Source organism: Triticum urartu, chromosome 4A (genome assembly GCF_056163025.1).
Source record: "Triticum urartu cultivar PI428250 chromosome 4A, HENAU_Tu73, whole genome shotgun sequence".
NCBI classification, from domain to species: Eukaryota; Viridiplantae; Streptophyta; class Magnoliopsida; order Poales; family Poaceae; genus Triticum; species Triticum urartu.
The window spans coordinates 74204819-74212344 of record NC_141876.1 but is presented as its reverse complement, the minus strand read 5'-3'; positions in this window follow the sequence as shown (position 1 = coordinate 74212344).

Genomic DNA, 7526 nt, shown 5'->3' with positions numbered 1-7526 from the left:
CACTCATAGACGTGTAGCTGCTCTTGCCCCGAGGCAACCTTGCCGGACTAGAGCGTTGCGTCTCCACCACGGTCCTCTCATCAATCCACCAAAGCAGGGGTAGGGTTTTACGCCTCACGGCGGCCCGGACCTGGGTAAAAACTACCCGTGTGATTGTTGTCGTGCTGATCTGCGCCCTTCGCTCTTTGTGCAATGCGCTCTTCCCCCCTGCCGAACCACAAGTGGCCGATGGTCCCATAGGTGGCCATGTTTTCCCACGACAGGAGGTTTTTACCCAACGTGGATGGCAGCATACTTTTCAGATCGGTCCATCTCCACTTTCGACATAGGCATAGTGTTCATCTTATAGGACTTTATTGCTACCAACATGTTGAATTATTTTATTGTTTTGTTCGACTTGTTGCTTTTAGCTGTGTGCATTCTAATTATGCAGAGGTTGAATGTCGCTCATACGATTTGTGTCCACTTGATATTATATTTTAAGTTAATAAAAGTGTGGTTTGTCATAAAAGTCCAACATCTTTTTAAAAGAAAGACTAGGCAATTATTCCTTTGTATATGGAGCTGGAAAGCAGCCATGGATGTTGCACTCTGATGCCAAACATGTCTTACAAACTGTTGGTTCAATGAAGGTGTTGGTGCTCCTAGTCCCAGCAAAGCAAAGGTAGATTTGTTGGTGTGAGGGCACTCATCGCCTTATTGTCTCCTCTCTAGCCCAACATTTGTCCTACCACTCTACTAAATATCGAGATCAATAAATAGTAGCAGTTAGTTAGAACGTTTGTGACAAAAACATTCACGGCTCCACAACCATGGCATTGGATCTAGATGACTAGCTAGATGTGGTGTTCTTGGACACACACATAATATACTTGTATATCCATCTCAAAAATAACTAATTTGATCGAAATGTTGTTTGTCATGTACAGTCTATTTGATACATTTAAATTACATGTTCATTATGTATGACTGAACGCAGTTGTTACTAATATTTAATGTATTTACTTTTGAAATGAAGGATAGCATCGACGTTTGCATCGATTGATGCACACATCCATATACTATTAAGAGCATTGCTATGCACACTAAGATTGTGCACACAATTTTTACATGACAATCAATCAGTACTATTAATCATTCAGTAAAGAGAAACATCAATTCCAACAAATTAGCTCGAAATAAAGAAAAATATGAGGTTATTTAAAATGGACTTGCCTCGCGACAGTATCTCCGCAAACCAATCACGATCCCTCTGACCATGGGACCATAATCAACCGGTCAACATGTGATCGAACAACAAAAATCACACTACTCCTAGACAAAATCCTTCAAGAAGAGTTCACCACATGTGTGTTCACGTTGGGTCCAACCAAAGGGTTGAACATGTAATTTCCGTCCCCAAAGTCAAGCTTGGAGCCAACACCTTCGGTGAAAGCAGGACACATGCACGTTGACAATAACTGGTTAGCCGAAGGCGAGACCATGCTTTCTCACCCGAAGAATATCAAAAGCACTAGTGTCAGCAATCTCCCTGACGGTTAGCGCCTTCTCGCTTGCTGGATCTTGACACTAAGAGAGCCCAAGACCCACCCGCATCATTGGAGAAACGCCGAAAACGGGTTGAGGATCTCGCCTCCCCGCATCAGCCCACTGTCAGACCACCTTCGATCCCATCGACAGGACAGGGAGAGGCGGTGCATGAAGAATATGTTGTTGCAACCACCTCTTCCATGCCCATATACGTACGTCAACTGCCAAGCTAAGATCCTGACTACTGCCATCGGCGGCCCCAAAAAATGCTCACCTCACCATCGGCTTCCTCCACTATGTCGTAAGGGGCATCACCGCCAGATCAGGGGACTTCTCTCTGGTAACTGCCTTCATCTCGTGTGAGTTGTGCATCGCGTCGTGGAAGAGAAATAGCTCGCGCTCCATCGTCGACTGGGAGATCTTTGCTTGCCAGCGTCTTTCATGGCGGTGAGGGGTGTGATAGGAGAATGCAGAGGAGGGCAGGGCTAACAGCAGCTAGGGTTTACCCCGTGCCACCCCTTTGAGGATGACCCAAGTGAAGCGACTATGACTATTAAAAGGTGTCCCAGAATTATAAATAGGAACATATATTCACATTCACGGGGACTTAAATCCGATTGTATATCTACTTCCCTAACCAAGTAATAAGTTAACTTAATAACGTCTCGCTAAAAAAATAAAGTTTTCTTGCGATACATAATTGATTAATTGTTGGAATTTGGACTTAGAAAAACACGAGAAATGTGAGCATGCGCGCAAGTGTGAACTTGCTTCCAGCAATTATTTGTAGGAGTAACATGCTAAAAGCGGGATATGATTTGGCACAATGATTTGACATGAAAGCATGATTTTGTGGGCAGCAGGAGTAGATAACCATGCGTTTCTGTCCCTACAAGCTACAAAGCAGCATGCCTATCTTTTGGAAAAGTGAATGTCCGTGAATCATATAATTTATTAATTTCTCAGGCAAGTTCATGAATGGAAGAAGTGATAACATGTGAGTATGTGATAATGCGTATCTCGTTTCTTTGTACTCCTATTTGCATATGGTCTATTTCTACCCAAGTGTTTACCATGAAAGCCTTCTCGTCAAATGGTTTTGCGGGATGACCATATAACTTACGGTAAGTAGTCTGACAACACTTTTTCTCAGGCTTTCCGTAAGATCTGCCTTTTTCTCAGGATTTTATCACCATGCTGCAGATGCAATGACTATGGAAGCTATGGCAATGAGGGATGGGTTAATCCTGGCAAATTCTATGGGGTTCAATAGAGTTGAAGCTGAATCAGATCCTCAAAATGTGGTAAACTATTGCCAAGGTCAAGATCAATAGTGGGACTCAGCAGCGGCAATTTTCGCAGAATGTATAGACGTAGCTACGTCAATAGGAAAGGTCATCTTCACACACTGTTTTCGTGAAGTAAATTATGTTGCTCATGAGCTAGCAAAGTTTAGTTATTGTAATAAGTGTGATTATAGTTGGACAAATGAACCTCCTGTGTTCATTGTTGGCCAACTTGTGAATGATGTAATTGTTCTTTGAATTAATAAAGCTAGCCATTATGACCTTTTCTAAAAAAAACCCAGCTAATGGCCTAGGGCCCGAATGTCATTGACATGTGACACAGTGACCGGCGAGGTGCGGGGTGGTGACGCGGAGGTGTAGCGGCGGCCCGGCGAGGCGGTGGTGGTGACCCGACGGCATGGCGGCACGAAGAAGGTGGCCCACGCTGGGACGGCGTGAGGGCGCAGGGCGGACGGTAAAGATTCAGACGATTTTTAACCGTCAAGAAAGAAAGAACAAATACTTATGAGAAGGAGTGAGTGTTTTTACGAGATCTCGTAAAAAATATCGATTTACAGAAGCTGTTGGAGAGCCTTTTACCTTGAACTTCTGTCAGCGTTAGTTATTTAAGGTTTACAGGAATGATTGGAGTTGCTTTTAAACCACAAACTCAGGAAGTAATCAAATTTTGATTATTTATTTATTTAGTATATGTGATCAACTAAAACCAGAAAACTATTTAGTGGAGAAAAGCCTTCCACATGGTGCCATCAATCTTCAGCTAGAGATATGCATTATCTTTGCCAGACTAGCCTCGACGCTATCATGGCGCCACCGACCGCCCTGCGCTTGTCTGTCAAGACGTATCTGCCGCCGAGACTCTGTTGCACCATACCGCCGAGACCCGCTGTTGTCGGTATATACGACACCGCTCCACCTCCTGTACCGTATTTGTTTTCTCTTTTGCGCATACCACAGACAAGGTTTACGGGAACGGTTGTCACCGTCATATTTCCCTGTGTATCCATATACTTCATCTCCTAACTTACACTGTCATATTCATTTCACACCTTTTATACAAGTTGCTATTCACGACTATTGACGGGGCAAGTGCTCCGAGATAAGAGTATGACGGTTTAGGGAGTTATAAGCTAATCGATGAGAACTTTTGAGAAATAAAAGATTTGCGGAGGAAAAGGTGGGCTTGATTTAAAAATTTCTGTAAAAAGCATCCACTGTCTCTTTTCCTGACAACAAACATAAGTACAAATATTCCACATCATATGTTTGATCACCCTTAGCCGCTACTCCCTCTGTAAACTAATATAAAAATATTTAGATAACTAAATTAATGATCTAACGCTTCTATATTAGTTTACGGAGGGAGTACAAAGCAAGAAGATGGCGACTGATTCGTTCTCGCTTCGTTCGTACCCCCTGACCCGACGCCCCGCCAATGGCTCGACGACGGCGAGGCAGCGAGCCAGCCACGGCGTGCAGACTTGGGCATCATCCAGGGAAAGGGATAATGACCCATGACACTCAGTCACTCACTCGCTTGCTCCTCTCGCTTCCGATAGGCATGGCCGCAAAAGAGCAGAGCAGAGCAGGGAAGAAGGTGAACCAGGTGTTCATCCATCAGATCAACAGGGAAAGGATGCCACCGCGCGATCAGGTAGGGCATCGAATCGAACCTTGGTGCGTAAGCTGTAAAGCCAGCACCGATTGAGCAGGTGGTCATATCAGGCGGGCGGGATGGGGGAATGGAATATTTGCAGACGATGGTGCTGTTGAGCGAGGGTAGTTAGGGGCCGGGGGGAATTCGGGGCGGGGAGCGCAAATGGCGACAGGCAGACATGCATCTTGTACTCGTGTGCAGGAAGCATGATGCCCCCTGATGGGAGTGATGCTAGCTCTGTTTTGTGTCGTGTTGGCATCTGGGTAGGGGCTAGTTGTAAGATGCTATTCTTGGTTTTATTTTACTTTACGGAAAGATGCTACTCTTTTACTTCCTCCTCCGTGTGGAAACTTATGATTTTTCTCTCTATAACCGGGTTTTCCCTTTTCTATTATACTCGAACGCGTAATATGGCAGTTTACCTCCATCATCAAACTACCCCTATGCACTTACCATTCATTATACAGATGAAAAGAGACAACTACACTTGAAGGCCCTGTTCGGTAATCACTCACTTCCGGAATCTGCAAAGCGGGGAAACTGCAACTCCACCATTTTAAATTGTAGCTCCGCCAACTTCGGGAGTGGAGTTGTGGAGCGGAGTGAAACCAAACAGCACCGAAATCAAGAAGTTACAAGTCATTTTATAGATCCTGGGAAAAAATGCAGATCAAAAAAGAAACACAACATCGGTCATGAAGGATAATAAAGCTCATACTGTCAAAAGGAAAACAAAACGTATTGTCTTTGCATCGATTCTAGTGCTGACAGCATCAACTTCTCTTCTCAGATCCACATCTCTGCTGCGGCACGACTCTCGAGCAGCGCGGGGGGGGGGGGGGGGGGGTCCAATCATCTAGTTGCGCCGCCACCCACGGCCTTCGAACCCCTCGCCATCCACGACTTCGTCCGCCGTCAAGGTGGAGCCGATTTCCTTGGACCACGAGGAGTAGAAACCGCCCCTACTCCCTGCAACGGCCATGACGAATGAAGAGTTCATGGAATAGATGGAGATGGTGTCGCGGCGGTCATTGATCGATCATGGTCCGACACCTTCATCCCCTCCACGCAACTGCGGCGTTCAGATATGACGCCGCGTGAACGAGGAGTTGATGCCTCCTCTGCGGAACCAAGATGTCCAGATCAGATGTTGCGTGAAGGTGTCGCCGCCGTCCCCACCACTTCCCAAGTCACACAACCAGTGGCACCCGATTGCCATCAAGAAGGAGCAGGATCCGTGTTCATCGAAGCCGTAGCGCTGCATCAACTACTACCTCTAAGGCGACGGCTTGGAGGGCGCGTCATTCTCGTCGGGGAGCGAGAAATACCTCTCGGAGATGGAGGTGCGCCGGGAACGGAGCCGGGCGCAACGCTCGGCGGCGTTCGCCAAGACCCAAGTGGCACCATATTGGGTACTCGTGGACTCCATGCTTTGTGGAGGCTTGGGCCCTCAATCGGCTCAATACCACCATCGAGTCGGACGTGCACCGACGGTTAAACACCAGTTCCTCCAAGTTGGGGGTTGGCCGAGTCCGGGGGCGCCATCCGCCTCCAAGCCGAGGGCAAGCGGTGCAAGGCAAAAAGGCAGCCCAACATCTGCGCCGCGACCGTGCATGGCGGTGGGGAGGGATGTCGTGACTCTTGACGACCCTTCCACCATTGGCGCAATGACAACAAGAACTATAGTGAGGACAATGCAGACGGTAACAACAACTGAGGTGCCGATGACCTTGGAGGCCATGATTATCCATACGACGTCACCACTACATTGATTAATTTAGTTTAAGTTTATGCCGAACTTGTTAAATTTCATTCGTTTGCATGTAATATATCGAACTTGATTAAATTTCGTTTTTATTTTGTGTACAATCAGTTTCAATGTGCGGATATTTGGTGATCATCGTTGGATGACTGATGCTCGGTCGGCTGTCTACAGACACATCTAGACGTATCCACGAACATTTAGTGATGTCTGTTTGATGATCGGCGTTGGGCCTAAAAATCGAAAGAGTCCGCCAAACAATGATCTCAACGGGTGATTTAATGACACAATGCTAAAAAGACACCCTGTTTGACCCAGAATCCTATTTAGCGCCCTTTGTGCCAGTTAAAGGCATTTTTACAAACCGGCACACGACCCTTGTTGGGCTCGGCCCATTTCACTTTTTTTTCTTCTTCGACCACATGCGAGAAGCGCCATTGTTTCTTTTTTTTAAGCAACCCCAGCTGGTTTTCTGGGCTAGTTTTCGGGTTTTCCCTTTGGTTTTACCCATTTTTTGTTTATTTTCTTTTTTCCTTTCTTCATTCTTTTTTCTTCTTCCATTTAGTATTTTTATTTTTATTTTGTTTTTTTAATATTTTTGTTTTAAAATGCATGATTTTTCTTTTTAAAATTCTTAAAATTCTTGATGTCTTTTTTTATTTTTGTAAACCTTCTCCGAAACACGTGAGCATTCTCTCAAAATCTATGAACTTTTTCCAAATTCATGATTTTTTTTAAAAATCTACAAACTTTTCCCAAATTGGTGAACTTTTAAAAAAATCCAAGAACTTGTAAAATAATTGGTGATTTTCTTAATACGTGTTTTTTCCCAAAATCCTCAAACTTTTTAAAAATTCGTGATTTTTTTTCAAGATTGATGAACTTTATTCAAGTCCGTGATATTTTTTTGCTAAATCCGTGATTTCTACTTTCAAATTAAAGATTTTTTTTCTCAAAATTATAAAGTTTTCCCAAATCCATAAACTTTTTCAACTTTATGAATTTTTTTTACAAAATTCATGAATTTTTTTCAAATCCACAAACTATTTTTTTAAATCTATGAACCTTTTCCAAATTGGTAAACTTTTTTTCAGAATCCATTATTTTTTTTCTCAAATCCATGTTATTTCTTTCAAGTCGGTGAACTTTTTTCGAGTTCGTGATTTTTTTTCAAATCTTTTTTTCTCGGAAAGTCAACGGTGGACCGGTTAACCGAACTTGTCAACCAGATCGTTCCACCACGACCAGCGAACCGGGAATGGCCCGCGCA